The 20505-nt window shown below is 33.5% G+C and overlaps 2 long non-coding RNA genes across 2 annotated transcripts; both read left to right on the top strand.

Annotated features, from left to right (window-relative positions):
- The first annotated feature begins 1549 nt into the window (after positions 1 to 1549).
- LOC134254947 (uncharacterized) lies at positions 1550 to 2596 on the top strand. The gene is made up of 3 exons (XR_009989412.1): positions 1550 to 1650; positions 1735 to 1820; positions 2499 to 2596. It is a non-coding gene; the product is annotated as an uncharacterized LOC134254947 (long non-coding RNA).
- A 6667-nt stretch (positions 2597 to 9263) lies between these two features.
- LOC134254948 (uncharacterized) lies at positions 9264 to 10732 on the top strand. Its single transcript, XR_009989413.1, has 3 exons — positions 9264 to 9744; positions 10309 to 10368; positions 10693 to 10732. It is a non-coding gene; the product is annotated as an uncharacterized LOC134254948 (long non-coding RNA).
- Positions 10733 to 20505: the final 9773 nt, after the last annotated feature.

Raw genomic sequence — 20505 nt, 5'->3', positions numbered from 1 at the left:
AGTCAGTTACATGGGCTCATTCCCATCACTACCCAAATGATTGTAATCCTGGTGGTGGTTATCCATTTTTTTCTTTTCTTATGATTTTTTGGTGGAGGACAATTGATTTTATGTATTGGTATTTAAATGAAAATGAACAAAAGAAAGTTCAATCAATGTCTATTAATATAAATCAAGATTTTTTTTGCTAAAGTTGTGCATACAGAGATAATTTGAAAATGGAACATAATATTAAGGTTTCAATTAAAGCACGTAAAAGGTCAAGAACAATTAAATACAGTTATGCAAATTTAACCCAATGTTAATATGTATATACTAAGCTATATATGCAGTTTTAAAAGAAATTTTTGAAATGCTGTAAAGTTACTTTAACTCCTTTTTTGTTATCATAAAAGTTATTGTGTTTTAGCTACAGGTCTATCAAGGACAGCATGGGGAAATCTGGGGCGGGCAGGACAACCTGCGTTTACTTCGACAAAATGAATGAAATTCTCCACCACGACAGATCTACCGAACCTGCAGCTACCAGCTGTTCATGTTAACACTTTGTTTTATCATTTTGTCAAGGATTTAATTGTTTTTACTACTGTTTTACAGAGTTCTTTAGATATTATAAAATTTGATCATGTGACCAACTCCATGTCATATCCTATCCCAATGAAACTCTAAAAAGTTATATTTACTTGTGTGTCTGATAAAAATTGATCTTGCTCTCTAATGTTAATGATTTTACACAGAAGACAGGATGCGTTTAAGAAACGCTGATGCCCATGTAGGGAAGCTTATAGCAAGGGTCAGATTTACTCCAAGCTCACGATCAAGAAGAAAAATTTTTGGTATCAAAAGGAAGGTCTTGCCACAAGTTATATGTATGTGAAATACATAAAAGCCATAGCCCTACCCACTCAAAAGTTATAGACAAGGTTAAACTTTCTGCAGACAAACAGACAGACAATCCGACAGACAGGGATAAAAACTATATGCCCTTAAGTCTTTGATTTCTTGGGCATAATCTTTTTTTAGTTTTATTAAATTTTGTTTATCAGTTGAACAATTACATGGGCAGGTGCGTTGGATTTCACAATTTAGAATCTTGAACCCTCAGATATCAATTCCTTGTCTTCTTTGTCCCATTGAGATAAAGGAATTTTGCTGAATGTAAATCTAAATCCCTCATATGAGTTATACCTTATAATATCTCAAACATGCCATAGAGTAGACCTTTTAAATTTAATTTCTCTGGTTCATTAAACTATGTAAACATTAAAACAGTAATATGCTAGCTACCTCTTCTGCCAATTTAGAACGTACATGTTGCTCATTTCATTCAGAAAGAAAATAATCAATTCCTAGAGAAATATCTTACAAACAGCTGCTTTACTAAAAGCTTAATTTACTGTCATATTATCCACTGGTAAGTTCTAACCTTTTCATTCATTCAGGTACAACAAATGTTCGTCTTTTTTATAGTTTTTAAATAAGTTGAGGTCTTTGTCTTTGCAACGTACATGTACCGGAGATTTCATTTAAACTTTTCTAACAAATTACTCTTCTTTACTCTATTTATTAGGATTTATAACCAAGCTGCAATTGCTGTTCATTTCTGGGCTGCCAAACTGGATTTACTGTATAATACATTATTATTCACTGGTAAGTTTAAACTTTTCACTTATGTACAACAAATGTTTGCCTTTTTGATATTTCTTTAGTAAGTTGAGCTTTTTGTCTTTGAAGAGTACAAGAAATTTCATTTAAACTTTTCCAACAAAGGGGATGGGTAAACACGAAAATCAAAGAGCCTTTTGCATGACAAAATGAAGGTAAAAAATCAAATCTCAAATACACCAAAATTTAATTGTACGTATTAAATATGTAACACGAAAGTATACTTTATATAAAATATACAACTTGAAAAAATCTCATGAAGGTATTCGCCTATGAAATATTATACACACACACACAAAAGAGGACAAAAACAGTCATTTTCTCACACTATAACAGTAAACTTTTTTTTTGATAAGTGGGTTTTTGCTCCATTTTTTCTTTGAAAGTTAATCTTCATAAATATATATTTTTAATTACCAAATGTTTGAGCAGAGACCCATATACCTTAATCACATAAAATTCTCTTTTTCCAGAAATACTTGAAGTCTAATAAAATAAGGGTCATATAACGAACATGATTTAAATACCGTTTGAATACTGCTCATTATCTCCATATGTTTTGCTTTAATCATTAGGACTTGTGAGGTCTAGTGGTTATTGTGCTTATCTCGAAAAAAATGTTACTCAGAATTTTTATTGCTAGGGTTCGAACACAATGAATACCATTTTTTTTATTAAAACAACAATTTTTCATGAAAATATTATCCTATCATAATTTCAGTGATATCAATAATGAGAACTTAAATCTGAATGCTTAATTCACAATTTTAAAATTAATTTAAAATCTGAAGCAATATATATATGGACTCTTTACTCTTTCTACATGTATTTAGGACTTAAATCCAGGCTGCAATGGCTGCACGTTTCTGGGATGCTGTGCTGAAGTTGAAGTTTATGTCTCTGATTGGAATGATCTCGTTATCCTCCCTCTGCAAGTACACACAAGCCATAACAACGCCTGGGATCTCCTGTTCAAGACTCATGTCTAGGGATTTGAGTCTTCTATATTTGCCTTTCAGAAGCGCAAACGCTCGTTCGATGATGGATCTGGTGGTGCTGTGTAGGACGTTAAACCTTCTTTCTTTGTCACACAGGTTGCCTATCTCCTTGAATGGGGTCATCAGAAAGGTAGAGAGGGGTAAGCTGAATCACCCAGGATATGAAGATTACCAGGCATCTTCTCCAACTCAGCAGTAATAGGACTGTTCCTGAGAACTCTAGAATCATGGACTGATCCTGGCCAACCAGCAAAGGCGTCAATGAACTACATGTTCTCATTAAAAATTCCCTGAAGAACAAAGGAACTGAATCCTTTCCTGTTGATAAAACTGGAGCGATCCTCGGTGCGTCTTTTGATGGGAATGTGGCATCCGTCAATGCAACCAATCACCCCTGGAAATCCATGCCTTGCGAGAAAAGTGCAAGCTGAGATCTTCATCAGTTGCTCACTTGGCCACTCAACACTATCCAAATGTCTCATGGCTTCACAGACGGAAAGGAATATTTGGTGCAGGCTTCCTTTAGACAGTCCGAAGCGGTCAGCTACGCCACGGTAGGACTCGGCATTGCTGAGGAGCCACACGGTAGAGAGAACTTTTGTTTCCACTGTGTTGGATCTGCAGTCCAGATATGGAGCCACAGCCTCAAGCAAGCTTTGAAGAATTGGATTTTATGTAGTTATATAACTGTTTCATGACTCGTGACCTGCGTGTACAGTCATTTTAAGCATATATTTTTCAACTTTATATTTATTTCTATTTTGCATATAATCTTTCAAGTTATATACATGTATCGTAATAATAATTTGATGGAGAAACACATACAGCTGTTCCTTTATAGCTGCAGACCATAACGCTACAGATCCCGCAATTCAAAGAAAGGTCAATCAGCCACCTTAATTCTAGGCACAATCTTTATAGTCGTCTCTACAAGTGATAAACTCACGTGATAAAATTTATCTGTTAGATTGCTGAAAATTCACTACAAGTGAACCTTCGGCTCAGGTGAGCTAAAAACTCACTTGAAGTGATTTTTCAGCATTCTAACAAAAAAAAATTAATACGTGATCTGATCACATTTGTCCGGCGTCCCTCTGTCTGTCTGTAAACTTTTCACAGTTTCGACTTCTTCTCAAGAACCGCTGGGCTAATTTCAACCAAACATGCCAAAAAGCATCCTTTGGTGAAGGAAATTCAAGTTTGTTCCAATGAAGGGTCATGCCCTCTTTCAAGGGGAGATAATTGGGAATTAATGAAAATATGGTGGCATGTTTTTAAAATCTTCTTCTCAAGAATAACAAAGTCATAATCATATTTATACGGAATCGTCCTCAGGTAGTGTAAATTCAAATCATTACCCCCAGGGGTAGGTTGAGGCCAACACGCTGACCAAAATGTTACATAAAATTTATAGGAAAATCCTTTAAAAATCTTCTTCTCAAGAATAGCGAAACCATAATTGATCATGCATATTTATATGGAAGCCTCCTCAGATAGTGTAGATTCAAGTTTGTTCAAATCATGACCCCCAAGGGTAGGGCGGGGCCATACTGGCCTGATCAAAGTTTTACATAGAAATATATATATATAATTCTTTAAAAATCATCTCTTCAAGAATTGCAAAGCTTTGATTGGTCATGGGACTACTTTTGGGTTAAAACTTTTCAATAATAAACCAATTTCTACTTTTTCCTAGCCACAGTGCTCAGGTGAGTGATGTGGCCCATGGACATCTTGTCTGTCTGTAGAGACAACTATAAATGTTTGAGAGGTGGATAATTTATATTGGCTACAAAATGTCACTAGAATAAGGGGGTCTAAATGCGCTCTAAATTGCAACTTTTTTGCATTACTGGATCTGTAGCGTTATGGTCAAAGACAAATATCTAAAACCATAACGCTATATGTAATATACCGGGGTTAAATTAGCTCCTTTGTGAAAGTTTAATTAAACATGAACAACAATATAATAAGTCAAGTAAAGTGTATGTGAGTACTACATGAGGATCCTTCTATATGGATATATGAAAAATATTTTTTATATATCATATAGAAGGATCCTCATATAGTGTATGTTCAAGTGTTTTTTAAGTAATGACCCCCATGGTAGGGAGGAGCCAAATTGTCAATATTCTAATGTGCAAACAAATTGAGCCAGAAATTGTTATTAAAATTTGTGTTCACACATCATTGCAAATATGAGACTACTTCTTTAAAAGATATTTCAAAGCATAAATTTTTTGCAATTTTGATACTGTCCAAATGCCTCGCAATCTGTAAAATAACGATTTGTATATCTGTATTTAAAGACCTCCCATCTTTATCCATATATAAAAAAAAAGTTTTCAGGGCACATGTTTGGAAGGCTCAATTTAGATGTTTTTTTTTTTACCATTTTTTTTTGTTTATCAGAGTATGCATCTACACTGAACTTGTCTTTTTATATTGTTTTTTCACACACTTTCTCCTCCAGAACAATGGAGCTAAATTAAACCAAGATTATAACAAAGTATTGGCTAAAGGGGTTTGAAGCTTTTTTATTTCTTTCAAATTAATGTCCACATCCTCTTCCAAGGGGAAATAATCTAAACAAGTTAGCGAAAAAATAATAGCATTTTTTAAGTCTTATTTTTAAGAACCCTTAGACAGGGAAAGATAAAACTCGTGTTGAATCGTTCTCAGGTAATCTTTAGATGAGTGTAGATTCATTGAAGATTGTTCAAATCATACCCTCACCCCTCCATTTAGGGATATCCCTAACAAAAAAAGACTATAGTAAACTATAGTTAACTATAGTAAATCAAAGTGTCAAAGTTTTCGCCAAAGTTTTTCAAAGTTTTTTTCGACAAAATTTTTCAAAGTTTCAAAGTTTTTCAAAGTGTCAACGTTTTCGTCAAGTTTTTCAAAGTGTCAAAATTTTCGTCAAAGTTTTTCATTGTATCAAAGTTTTCTTCAAAGTTTTCCAAAGTGTCAAAGTTTTTCAAAGTGTCAAAGTTATCACTATAGTAAATCAGTTTTCAAAGTCTCAAAATTATCACTACACTAGTAGTTAACTATAGTAAACTATAATTAACTATAGTATTTTTTGTTAGGATAGGCAGGACCACTTAAGCTCTTAATACTGAACTGATTTTTGCTTTTTTTCCTCAGCTTCAGCACTGTCATATAACATTTTTTTTTCAGTTTTGCCTTATGGAACAAAATTATCTAATATTACTTCAACATGCTCATAAAATGTCACCATATATATAGTTGAACATATATTTTATAGATTAAGTAAACAAACATGTTATACAGTTCTCAAAGCTTTTAATAATAAATACATAATAATATTTTCAATGACATAGTTCTAATTTACATAACATCTCAATGAGATTGACATGAAAAGTATTTTTGGAGTATTGTAGTCTGTCTCTTTTCCAGCAACCAGCATTTTCATTGATTCTTAAACACCGTTCAGCGATAACTAAAGGCAGTTCAGACCATGTCAATGGCAGGTGGATAGATGTCGAGTCCTGCAATACTAAAAATAATTAATGTACATTGCAATGATTAAGATAAACACCTGAAATGAGCTTCTGACCATTCGAAAATGGGCTTTGAATGTTAAGTCATTATACAGTGGCACATCATGCTCTACAAAACCCATCAATCAGTGATTGAACAATTCTAATGCAGGCTGGTGTAAAGAAGCAGCTAAAACCACATCTCCAGACGCTCCACTTACATGACTGTCGGAGCCTAACACATGTAATAATTCAGGGGGGTCGTCAAAGGCTTCAATTAAGCATGGTATGAGTGCCAGCATCTTAGCAGATTGTTCATTTGCCATGATCAGTGTGTAACGTATAATTATTACCTTGCAGACTATACAACTCTTTCCGTTTGTTGAAAATTAAGAAAAGTGGAAATTATCATATCTGAAAGCACTTAAGATGTTAGTATATGTAACAGAAATGCATATCAGATACATAAAATCTCACTCTCAGTCAATGTTATCGGTGGATTTTTCCGTAACGCAGGAATCTCTATCGTCTGTTCGAAGTATAACCGGATATAATCCTAGTCTGAAAAATTCAGAACTGAAATTCAGAAATTTCCGGATTCATAATGCACATTAAAATCCATTTCCCATAAATAAATTAAACGTAAAAGTCAACCAAACACATTTTGTCGGCCATGTTTGTTTAGCCCTAAATTTAGCTATCCGTTCATTAGAGGTAGATATCTAACACGTAGCTGCTATGTTAGAAGCTACGCTGTTGAACGCACCCCAGGTAAATGTCAAAAAAGCGCCAAATGTATAGAGTTAAACACATGTACATTGTAATAAAATAGAACATTTCTTTAGAGCTAAAATGTTCAATTTACATTTAATTTAGGCTGAAATAATTTAACAAAATAATCTTCCTTGGCCCTCCGTAATTGTTCATTATCTTCTGTGATTTTATAAAACGGAAATATAAAAAAGTTTCCATTCGCACATGAATCATGTCGTTTCATGCATTGTGTGCGGGCGCATGTGCGTGTACGTCTTTGTATTTACTTTTGATAGTAGTATTATGTAGGCATGCATTATATCTATTCATATTCGAAATTTCACCCTATATTATTGAGAACCAAGAAAGTTGTAGGCATTTCAAGTTTTAGCCAATCAGATTGCAACACATGTGCATGTGCATGCGTTCATGATTATTCTTATATATTATGCTGTAAAAATTCATAATGTATGACTTTGTTCAAAATTTCAATTTTTTTTTTTGTCAGAAAACAAAAAAAGATAATTAGACTTTTAGTTTCAGGCGATCGGAGCGAAGCGCATGAGCGTGAGATCATGCTATTTTGACCATGTCGCCATGTTTATACTACTCATATATCCTTATATTATGAGTTTCAAAGCATTTCATAAAAAAAAAATATAAAGTTACAGCTATATCTATTATATTGGTCATTTAACGTATTACACGTGTGCGCACACGCACGCACGTGCGCGCAAAATGACCTTCGTTCTGCACATCTACATAACATACCAAGTGATCCTAAAAATTAAAGGTTTCACTAAGATCGGATGAGTAGTTTACGAGAACACTCGCGGACAAAAAAGTACCGGAGAACAAAGAAAAAATTCAGCAAAAGTAAAAACAATATGTTCCCAAACTTCGTTTGGGGAACATAATAAATGTCTGCAAAACGTAAGGCGGCTTTATCTTTATTTACCAAATAATGCACACTAGCTATAGTGGCTGTCCGACAACCACACGCATCTGACGTGAGGGTGTGATACTATAATTCATCATCGTTGAAAATTCAGTGTGTACGTTAACAAAACAGCTTAACAATTGGTATGAAAAACGCCATTCTGCAATCTAATGTAAAAGGAGGGCATTTAATGAAATTTTATAAAATGGTGTATTTTTAAACAAATAGAATATTTTTGTTAGAAGTGTTTCACTTTAGTTCTTTATTTGATACAGACGTTTAACTTGTGGAATTTTTGTTTCAATCTCCAAATTCTCTGTTTAAATTTGTAAAAAAAAATCTTTTTTTTATCAAACATTAATAAAAGAATGTGTGTCAAGTTTTATTTACAGACCCCTGTACCCATATCGTTTACCCATATCATCGTCGTCCGTCCGTGCAATCAAAATCCTAGCGTGTCATATACCATTTTAAAGACTTTAAATGCAGAGAACGACTACTATCATAAACAAACAATATAGTTTTTTGAATCACTGAACATATTAAAATTGCGTGATTCAGTCGTTTAGAATGCAGGATGACACAGTTATTGTAATTTTCAAGAAGGTAAGTCTCTTCTTATCCAGATATTTATTTATGTATTTAATATTCACCTTATTCATATAGACGAGCTGTAAATAGCATTATTTTTTCATTATCAGATTTTATATATATAAATTTTAAATGCTTTTAGGGCTTCCCTACTCAGAAATATTTAAACCAAAACAAAATTCTGTTCAATTAAGAACAAACAGAATGACTTAAAAAGATGGAGAGAAGATTCTTGGACAAACTTGTCGCTGGGATAGATTTTGGTGCAAATACCAGCACGTATGTCTTCCAATCTAGACACTTTTTGGAAGTAGGATCATTCAGATCCTTGAATGAAGTTAGAAATAGAGCTCCAACATGTTTACTTCTTAAAAAAGATTTCTCAGTTGCTAAATTTGGATACGAGGCTATGGAAATGTATTCGGAATTAAGAGAAGACGACAGTAAAGGACTAGAGGACTATTATCTTTTTCATGGATTAAATTTGACATTTCATAGGAATATGGTGAGTCACGCTGTATAAATATTACTGTGTTTGTGAGGTCACAAGCGTCACTCATGGGACCTATTTAAATTTTTTTTATTGACGTGCGCCAAGTAATAGTTAGATCATATTAAGTAAAATTTTAGTGGTTACCTAGAACCTAATCGCGCTTTTTCATTGGCTTATTAGTCAGCTCGCGGAGTTACTGCATAGACATAAAATCCTAACAAATGAGTGAGCAACTTAATAAAAAATTTAGCAGCTGCTGATTGTATGAAAAAGCGCGCAGTACAGTTAAGGCAACGCATGAAAAAAATATGGTAATGAAGTCATAATGAGGTCTGACGTCATGACAGTTGCTCCGCCCTGATTGATCCATATAAGGAAATGGTGCTCAAAATAACTATTTACCGATATTGGCAACGATTTGTAATAAACAATAATATCTTCATGTTTAAATAGAAAATAATTAGTGATTTTCTCGTATATAAAATAGCATGTCTTTAAAATAATTCTCTTTTTAATGTGTCGTTTGTCTGCATTCGGCTTCAGCCAAGCGCTTGCACTCGGTGACACGGAATGTTGTTTACATCTAAAACGTGGCGATATCAGCTGAAATTTGCAGTGGATTTAAATGCAATAACCACGCAATCTTTAAAGAAAATAGGGATAAAATAAGAGACAAGGCATTGCTTCTCCATTTTACAAGAATATGAGGACATTATTTCGAAAAATAGCAGAAAAATGAGACAATTTGCACCAGCTCTAGCTCCGTAGATCAATCGCTGCACTGTAATTCCAGGCCAGGTATGTATACGCATATGTAGGTACATGTGTAGATCTACAATATGTAGACATGCTTTTGTAAACATAAAAAAAAAACCAAGTGTGTTCATGTTCATTTAAATCTATTACCACAGTCAGTGAAGAACTGTAATTATGCAGTGCCTTGTGTGTAACACCCCCCTATACTAAGTTGCACACTTTTTAGAATTATTAAAAATTAATTGCACTAAATATGTACTGAGTTCCTGTCAATTAGCTCATTTTCTTTGAGACAATATGTGTAATAATGGAGATCATCAGTAAAACAAATTTAAACTAAATTGAATGAGATGTTTTCATTGTATTAGTCAATGATTCACTAGTGACTAGGCCTAAACAAACAATGATGTATTTTGACATACAAATATGCTACACAATTTAAAAAAAATATCCGTAACATTGTGTTGAAAACATAAAAGCCCCATTTCAGATCTATGGATGTAATTTTCTAGAATTTCTAAATTAATGGAAAAAAATTCATTTTTTGTTTAGATTACATGTACATTGTACATTAAAAATATTTATATAATACTTTTATCATTGTAGCTGTCCAGAGTTTCAGGCTTAAAGAGTGAATAAATAAAAAATGCATCATTTCTCCACAGGGTATGTATACTTCTAAAGCATTTCACATTTTCAAAGTTTGCATGTGTTTTACATATTGTTTTTTTTTCATTTTGGTAAAGGAGAAACTTAGATTTTTTTTATAGAAAATATTCTATAAATAACTATTGTAAATGTCAGAGGTTTCACTTTCCCAGAGATGTTTTGTAACACATTTTTTTTTTTCATTTATATCAATAACATAAATTTACTACAGTATACAAATTAGCATAATTTGTTTTGTCAAATGTAATGCCATTTTATCCTACAATGTATAATTTAGTAATCTCATAGCATATAACTGCATAATTATATATTGTGTTGTAGGCCTAGCTATTCCCAGATGTTGGACAAATGGATTCATTCACTCGACATTCAGGCAGCAAGTAAATCCATTTAAGGAAATTCAGGTATGCTCAATATAAGCTATAAACTATACAAAGTTTTGATCATAAAACTAACAGAAGAATTGAAAACATGTCATTCATGTGTAGCGGACAGTATATAGGGAACTTATACTGCCTCGCCAGTGAGCTAGCTTTTCTGGTGATGCGGTAGAGTCTCCCTCTATTTCAGGCAAGTTAAGCAACGGCGAGCCTGATTAACCCTTGGATGGGTGACCGCTTCACGTTACACATGTATGTAAATTCTATGTTAAATGTTTCCATGCATTTTTTTATTTCATTTTTTAAAACACAAATTACTTTCAATAATGGTATTTCCTGATTTTCTCTTATTTTCAGAATTCATTTTATCCACAAGAACATGAGGTGATGGAAATAATTTGCACCTGCCCAGCATTCCTACAGTCTGTCATTGTATTTGAAAAGAAATATTTATTAAATAAATTTTCTAGATAAATAATAATTTGACTTTTTCATATATTTACTGTACAGGTGTTGAAAAGGCTTACTGGCTATTAAGATATGAAAATCTTAACTTTCTTACTATTTTGTGTGGAGGGTACTAATGATCATCAAGATCTTAATTCCAGCATGTGCATTGTGTTCATTTATCTTTCAATAATATTACCAAAAACAGGAGATTAGAGATCCCCCTAATTGATTCAAAATAGGATAGGGGACCATCATTTGTTTGGGGGGGGGGGGGGGCAGGCGAGTTTTTCCAAGTCAGATTTTTTGAAGGACAGATTAATATTTATTTCCGATCAATAAGATGAAGGACATATTATTTATTTATTTTCCTCTTCATTGAAAATCCTACATGCAAAAAAAAAAATAAAAAAAAAAAACTCTGATTCATGGGAGTGGGGATCACTGATCTGCAAGTATTTATTTTTAAAATCTGCCAGTCCCTCACCCTCAAAATAAAATTGCTGTCCCCTTAACAAATATAGTATGCAGAAAGAAAAAATATTAACACAAGTGTGTGTACCATAGGCGTCGGAAGCAAAATGAAAGAGCCAAGCCAAAAGAAAAAGCAAATTCCAATGCTTACATGGGAGGCTAAGCCCCCCCCCCCCTCCCCGGTCCCGACGCCTTTGCGTACAGTAGTGAGAGAGGGGAATAGATATCTAATTAATTATTAATGAAGGCTATATTTTTAAATTTAATTAACCATTTGTGTTCACATAAATATATTATACAAATGTAATACTACGTGTATATACACATCGTTGAGGAAATGCGGGAGGTTTGAAAGACATTTTAAAAATGTATACAACGTATGGAGAACGAATACACAGAAAAAGAAAGAAATGTCAAGGATTTTTATACACACCGTTTGATTAAGTTAAAAAAAAATGTCAAGTTCTGCCCGCATGTATATTTATTTTAAATTTACGAGGTAAACAAACTATATCAAGTACTCCAGAGTAATCTCCCATGCTGGGTCAGTGATGCGTTTGAAAACTATAATTAGATTGACTCTTGCAAGATTTCATTTTTTAATCAAAAAGTGCAAGGGCAAGGCGACAATCTAAAAAGTAGGTTTTTATTTTAAATTATTTATTTTATTGTATAGTTTTCAAAAAGGGATGCTCATTACTTTGTAATCCCTTAGTTAATTTATAATTGGTGATGAAATTAGGAAAATATCCTATTTTTCATCCATTACTGTCTGTTTTAGCTGAATTACTTATTATATCGGAAAACTAACTGAATGAGCATCACTCTTGAGAAAGTATAGATACATAGAGAAAACATAAAACATTGTGCAGTTAATTTTTTGTTTGTCTTGCCCTTGCACTTTTTGGTTAAATTTGACATTTCATGTTTTGACCTAAAATCGGAGCCGACGTGACTTCAGGGGGTCACATGATGTCAAAAAATACCGATGTGAAAAGCGATGGACATACTCTTCAAGATAACAAATAGCTGTTTTAACTAAAGTGTCTTGCTAAAAAATAAAACTGTTAAACATTATATGTATCGGATTCCGTGAGTTTTTATAGAAAATGTTGCCTTAACTGTACTGCGCGGGTTAGGTTCTAATCGTCGGTAGTAAACTGTCGAGCATTTTATTAGTAATCTCAGGTGACCTATTGCTATCTGTTTTATCTGTCGTCGTCCGTTGTCTGTCGTGCGTTAACATTTAAACATTTTCAGCTTCTTCTCTAAAATTACTGAACCAATTTCAACCAATTTTGTCATATAGCATCTTAGGAAACAAATATTGTGAATTTCGTGGTCCCAGCACCCCCCCCCCCCCCAGGGCCTGGGGGTGGGGCAAAAACCACTACAATTACTGCATTCTTTAAAAATATCTTTTACTCCCGGACATCAAGCACTCCAACGGTTGTTATGATTGTAATCAGTATTGAGTCCTCTACCAAAATTGGGAAATTCATGGCCCCAGGGTTAGGGGTTCTGGTGTTAGGGCGGGGCTCTATTGATTATATAGTGAAAATGCATTAAATCTTTGAAAATCTTCTTCTCTGCTTTTAGGTATTTAATAAACTAACTAAGAAAATAGTTATGATGAGCAAGAGTGCCTCTACCAAAATTGAGAAATTCATGGCCCCAGGGTCAGGGGTTCTGGTGTTAGGGCGGGGCTCTATTGATAATGTAATAGTGACCCTTTTTTTAATTCTTTATTTATTTTACACAATTTGTTTTATAAATCAAAATATACAATTTATCATCTTAAAGGTTGTTTTTTTCAGAGAGAGAGAGAGAGAGAGAGAGCGAGAAAAAGAGGGGGAGAGAGAGAGATGGCATGTTAATTCTTTTACATGAATAAACAAAAAAAATATTTCATTCATAAACAAAATTGATTCGACTGATTCCAGTCGGTGTTAAAAATCTCTTTGTCACCATTTTTATATGCTAAATGTTTTTGTGTTTCATAAAAAAATTAATATGTGAAGTCGCAAGTCTGACATCTAATTTTTTTCCTAAGCATCTCATTGTATATATATAATATTTTATCCATAGGAACAGCAAGTAATGAATGTCCTTGTTTTTTGCTAGAAATCCCCCCCCCCCCAAAAAAATTTTGCTTTGTAAATGAAAGTTGCAACCCTATCTTTTGCTCACAATATCTTTCAAAACTGTTGAGGAAGATTTGTACATTGTTACACTCCCATAAAATATGTATAATTGTTTCTTCTTCCATATTCCAGAAAGAACATAAGTTATTTTCTCTGTTCCTTATTTTACATAGATATGAGTTTGTACCTAGTATTTTATTTAGGATTCTGTATTGAAACCATTGCAGTTTACTATTTTTTGTAATCTTAAATGGAAGTTTAAAAATTCTTTTCCATTCAATTTCCCCTAAATTAAAAATATCATTCCATCTTGTTTTCCCAGTGGGTTCAATATCATTTACATTGATTAATTCATGAAACTGTTTTGCTTTTCTACACATTGAAAGAAAAGGAGTGTTGGACAAAATTAATGGGTTAGGTAATTTTGCAATTATATCATTAGTGTCTGTTGCTTTCATCCATGCCTTTACAGCATCTATTTTACCTGCAAAATCTAAGAAATTAAGCCTTAAATTTGGATATATGCCACAAAATTCCTCAAAACTATAACAGGAACCATTTTCATCTATAAGATCATTAATAAATCTAATATTCAAGTCATACATATTTTTATTATAAATAACTTTAACTGAAAGAATTTGAGTCGGATCTAATAAGTGAGAATTCCCAAAAATTATCTAATGCAGAAGCTGAAGAAATAGAAGGTTTCATTACTTTACAGGAGGCTTCTAGCACTTTTAATAAAATGAAAGCAGACAAATCACCTGGTTCTGATGGTTTTTCGGCAGAATTTTAAAAGTTTTTTTAGAAATACCTTTGACACTTTGTTGTTAGATCAATTTATTATGCATATGAGAATAATCTTATGTCTATAACACAGAGACATGGTATAACAACGTTTTTACCTAAGGGGGGATAAGCCAAGACAATTTCTAAAGAACTGGCGGCCAATAACACTCTTAAATACTATATACAAAATTGCATCAGGTTCTATTGCTAACAGAATAAAAAATAAATTGGACAAATCGATAAATAGTGATCAAACGGGATTTATTTCCAATAGGTACATAGTAGAAAATACACGTTTAATTTATGATATAATGCAGTACACAGAAGAAGAAATATACCAGGCTTGTTGCTTTTGATTGACTTCGAGAAAGCTTTTGATACTATTTCATGGAATTTTTTTCAGAGTTCCTTACAGTTTTTTTTAATTTTGGTCCCTCAATAGAGAAATGGGTGAAATTGTTTTATACCAATATAAATGTGATCCTTTACTTATAAATAAGAAGTCGCCACTTGTGGGTTCATCATTTATTACATCATTCAAGTGTTGATATGGATGGATCGATATAATGACATATATTATGAAGTAGTAATATAGTAGTAGTATATAGTATAGTCCTGTAATAGGAATAAACAATAGTGAGCATAAAAGTAAACAATCAACTTGCAAGGGAATATATATACATTACAAGAAAGATAACTCTTGCACTATATTCATAAAGTTCAAATCACTTTACAAGTTATTCCCCTTGACTGCATAAAATATTAAAAAAAACATTAATTCTGATAATGAACATTATGCATGCACAATATTACTGAATGAATAATAATCATTCCAATGCAACTATTTCATGTTATATTTATCTATAGTAAAAACATATGATTATATCAATTAATCACCTGTTTATGGAACAAGGCTAACTCAACATACTTCTCTGAATATATCTGGTGGATAACATATCAACTGTATATAATATTTCAAATATATAACTTCAAAATAAATAATCAGGTCACATCAATGAAATTGATAGCTGATATTTATAAATTACCAAGACCAAATGATAAAAGTGAGAAAAAGATACTTTATAATCAAATCAACTGTAGAATGATAGAAAATGCATAAATTACATAATTCACAGAAATATTAAATAAGATATTAATTAAGATAAAAATATAGAGTGCACTTACTATCTGCCAGTAGTCAGTATATCTGGTCATTCAAATATGGTAGACTCCATATAGATACAATCAATTTGATAAACACATAGGTATATAGAACTATCCTCTAAGGAGTCTTTGTTATGAATAAAGGCAGTTCACCAAAAGCGGGAAACTACATACTGTAAATCTATTGGCTCCTAAAACCACATGACATGAATCACATGTCTGAAAATGACCACATAGGTAAAATAGCCAAAGACATTAATTGAATAAGTCACCTAATGATCAATGTATCACACAATTAAAGAACAAAGGGAGAAAAGGGCAATACATGAATATGTATCCAATTGTGTTTCAACTCAAATATATACAAAATGATGATGATAGTCTAAATGCTGTAGATGATGATCAAGTGAAATAATAATAAATCAAGAAACACAACATTCCTATGATATCATTTACTAATCATAAATATACAGACAATATCACCCTATTACACTCCCCCCCCCCCCCCCCGTTCGAGAATAATGTCCCATCTAAAAAAAAATTCTATTATAAAAATACACAAATTCAACAATTGTCAAAAAATACTTGTCAATGTATAAAGCCATATTCATATTTGACCTATGTATCAACTAAAAGCTTTAAAATACTTTCCACAATTTTATATTTATGTCCTTTAAAAATAGAATTGTTGGAATATTCATTAAAAAACTCTGCCTTTAACCTCCAGTCGGGTAGTCTCTCCGTTGAGTGTTGGTTTACAACGGAATTCCCTGATGTCATCCATTCTGGTTGTGCTCTTACTCTTGACCAGAAGACGAGAAATGGAGGCAGACCATATTCAAGCCTTTGATGAGACGAATTCCTCTGTTGATATTGATTTGAATGACACTTTCTTATCTGACCTTGATGGCACTCAAACAAACATGGAACCACACAATATCAAGAAGTCGGTGACGAAGGAACCTTTACCAAAATTAAGTGATAATGAAGATGAGTCAAATCTACCAGAAAGCCAAGGCAAGGACATCCTCAGCCGAGAACGTTTACTCTCTGAACAACATAAAGACCCAGATATCATTCAACTTAGTAAGAGGGCACTTCCACCAGAAGAAGCTACTAAAGTTGGAGAATGCTTCTATATGAAAGATTGCATTCTTATGCGAAAATGGCGACCACCTGACGCATCCCCAGATGAAGTGTGGCGTGTTGTTGACCAGATAGTGGTCCCAGCTTTTTATCGTCGAGATGTCATGAGTTTAGCTCACGATACACCTATGGCTGGTCATTTAGGTATCAATAAGACTTATAATAGGATTTTGAGTTATTTTTATTGGCCTAAGCTAAGGAAGGATGTTTCTGAGTTTTGTAAGTCGTGTCATGTCTGTCAGATGGTAGGTAAACAGAATCAGAAGATACCATCCGCCCCTCTCCAACCAATTACAGCTTTTGAAGAACCGTTTAGTCGAGTGTTGGTGGATTGTGTAGGACCTTTGGCTAGGACCAGATCTGGGAACCAGTATTTACTTACCATTATGTGTAATCTCTGTTGAGATTCTGCTAGGCTAGATATTTGGACTGACGCCTACAGAATCTCTGGACACTTCTTCATAATTCATGTCTGGAAATTGAGTCCCAACTTTGGCCGACTATAGCAAGAATTATTTACATAGGCAACACTATCGCTCGCTTCAATTAAGTCATTTGGTTGTTTATTTGACTCTCTGTGACGATTATTTCTACATAACTTACTGTTTAGGCATGTAAATCCCAATATAAAAAATATTAACTGAAATTCCCGTTCAAAACATGGCTCATGGGATTTCAGTGAATATTTTTTTAATATTGGGATTTACATGCCTAAACAGTATGTTATGTAGAAATAATTGTAACAGAGAGTCAAATAAACAACCAAATGACTTAATTGAAGCGAGCGATAGTGTTGCCTATGTAAATAATTCTTGCTACAGTCGGCCAAAGTTGGGCTCAAATTCCAGACATGAATTATGAAGAAGTGTCCAGAGATTCTGTAGGCGTCAGTCCAAATATCTAGCCTAGCAGAATCTCAAAAGAGATTACATTATGTGTACATCCACTCGATTCCCTGAAGCCATACCTCTAAGGAATATAAAGGCAAAGAGCATAGTTAAGGCCCTAACCAAGTTCTTCAGATTTGTAGGAGCACCAAAGGCAATTCAGTCGGATCAAGGCTCAAATTTTATGTGGGGGTTGTTCCAGCAAGTCATGCATGAGTTGGGTATAAGGCAATATAGATCAACTGCTTATCATCCTGAGTCCCAGGGAGCGCTAGAACGTTTTCATCAAACGCTAAAAACAATGCTGAAGACCTATTGTTACCAGTATGAAAAAGACTGGGATGAAGGGGTTCATCTTGTACTATTTGCTGCACGAGAAGCAGTCCAGGAGTCTCTTGGGTTCAGTCCTTTTGAATTGGTGTTCGGTCATACAGTTAGAGGTCCTTTGAAATTGTTGAAGGAAAAGTGGCTGACTGAGACTACTGATCTTAATCTTTTAGATTATGTGTCTGATTTCAAAGAAAAACTTCACAATGCTTGTAAATTAGCACAAGAAAAATTGAAGAGTTCTCAGATGAAAATGAAAATGTGGTATGACAAAGATGCCAGAAATAGGGTGTTTAAGCCAGGTGATAAGGTTCTTGTATTTTTACCTATTCCTGGTCATCCTTTACAAGCCAGATTTTATGGCCCTTATGAAATTGAAAGGAAGATCAATGATGTAAACTATGTAGTTAAGACACCAGGTCGACGTAAAGAGAAACGGGTTTGTCACATTAACATGTTAAAAGAGTATTTTGAAAGGTGTGAACGAAATTCTGTAAAACCAGTTTCCACTTTAGCCAACGTTGAGACTGTTCAAAATTGTATTGAGAGTGATACGAGTGTAGAGATAAATGAGAAAGATTGTAATCAGAGTGTTCGCTTGAAAAACTCAGAAATCTTAGCTGATTTTTATTCCAAACTTGGACATTTGAACATTCACCAAAAATAACAAGTTAAAAACTTGATGAATGCGTATCATCAAATCTTCTCGGATATTCCAAAGAAAACTTATGCAGCTTGTCATGATTTATAGTTGGCGACGCCCTGCCTATCAATCCAATAAAATTGCAGTACCTAAGAAGGGAAGTGCAGTATATGTTGGACAATGACATTGTTGAACCTAGTAAAAGTAATTGGAGCTCACCGTGTATTCTTGTACCAAAACAGGACGGTTCGTACCGATTATGTACAGACTATAAAAAGGTGAATTCTGTTACCAAAACTGATTCATATCCAATACCTAGAATCGATGACTGTATTGACAACATTGGAAACGCGAAATTTGTCAGTAAATTTGATCTGTTGAAAGGCTACTGGCAAGTACCTTTAACAGAAAGAGCAAAAGAAATATCTGCTTTTGCTACACCAGATGGACTTTACTAGTATAAATTAATGCCTTTTGGCATGAAAAACGCACCGGCTACATTCCAAAGGATGATTCACTCCCTTCTTCAAGATCTTGAGGGATGCGAGGCCTTCATTGATGATGTCATCATATACAGCGACACATGGGACGAACATCTCCGAATCATGCGTGCTTTATTTGACATTTTAGCTAAAGCAAACTTAACTGTGAACCTTGAGAAGAGCGAATTTTGTCATGCCTATGTAGAGTATTTAGGTCACAAAGTAGGTCAAGGTTATGTTGCACCCATCATGGCTAAAGTGGAAGCTATTGCAAAGTTCCCGATTCCTACAAACAAGAAAGAGTTAATAAGGTTTTTGGGCATGGCTGGGTTTTAAAGAAAATTTTGTCCAAATTTTTCCTCAGTAGTTAGACCACTTACAAATCTTTTACAAAAGAGGTTTAACTTTGAATGGACAAAGGACTGTGAGAAATCGTTTCATAAAATCAAATCTGTCCTTATGAGCAATCCAGTTCTGTCAACTCCAGATTTTTCTAAGCAGTTCAAGCTTACTGTTGATGCTAGTGATGTTGGAATCGGGGCAGCTTTGTTTCAAGAACATAGTGATAGTGTAGATAGAGTTGTTTCTTATTTTTCAAAGAAACTTACAAAATGTCAACAAAAGTATTCCACCATTGAAAAGGAATGCCTTGCTTTATTGTTAGCCTTACAGCATTTTGATGTTTATCTGAATGTTACTTTGCATCCAATTCTTGTATATACGGATCACAACCCCCTGACATTTTTGCATAAATTGTCAAACAAGAATGAAAGACTGACTAGATGGAGTTTGTTGTTACAAGAATACAACATAACAATTAAGCATATCTAAGGCAAAGACAATGTTATTGCAGATGCCTTGTCCAGAGTATCGTGAACATACATGATTTTGTATTCATGTACATATATTTCATTTTTACAATGTAAGTTTTCATTGACATTCAAACTTTTTAAGGGGGAGGTGTTGTGAGGTGTGTTGTATTTGTATTATTTCATCATGTATATTATTAGTAACATTAAGTTTCTTGAACATTCCAGAGTGGTCAATATGTTTAGTCATTTTTTATAGAACATTCTTGAACTTTATTCATGTCCAGAACTTTCCAGGAATATCATGTACTTACAACTTCTAGAATATTCGAGATTTATATTACTGTATAAATATCCTGTCAATTCGATGCATAGACACTATTGTCCTATAAGCATCATTGAGGTATTACTGGGATATAATTTCACTAGGACATTGTGTGCA

This window comes from Saccostrea cucullata, unplaced genomic scaffold, assembly GCF_032062105.1.
Source record: "Saccostrea cucullata isolate Sc308-1 unplaced genomic scaffold, CSIRO_AGI_Scuc_v1 ctg1838, whole genome shotgun sequence".
Classification (NCBI taxonomy): domain Eukaryota; kingdom Metazoa; phylum Mollusca; class Bivalvia; order Ostreida; family Ostreidae; genus Saccostrea; species Saccostrea cuccullata.
The sequence above is the reverse complement of the archived record's forward strand: the minus strand, read 5'-3'. Positions and strand labels throughout refer to the sequence as shown.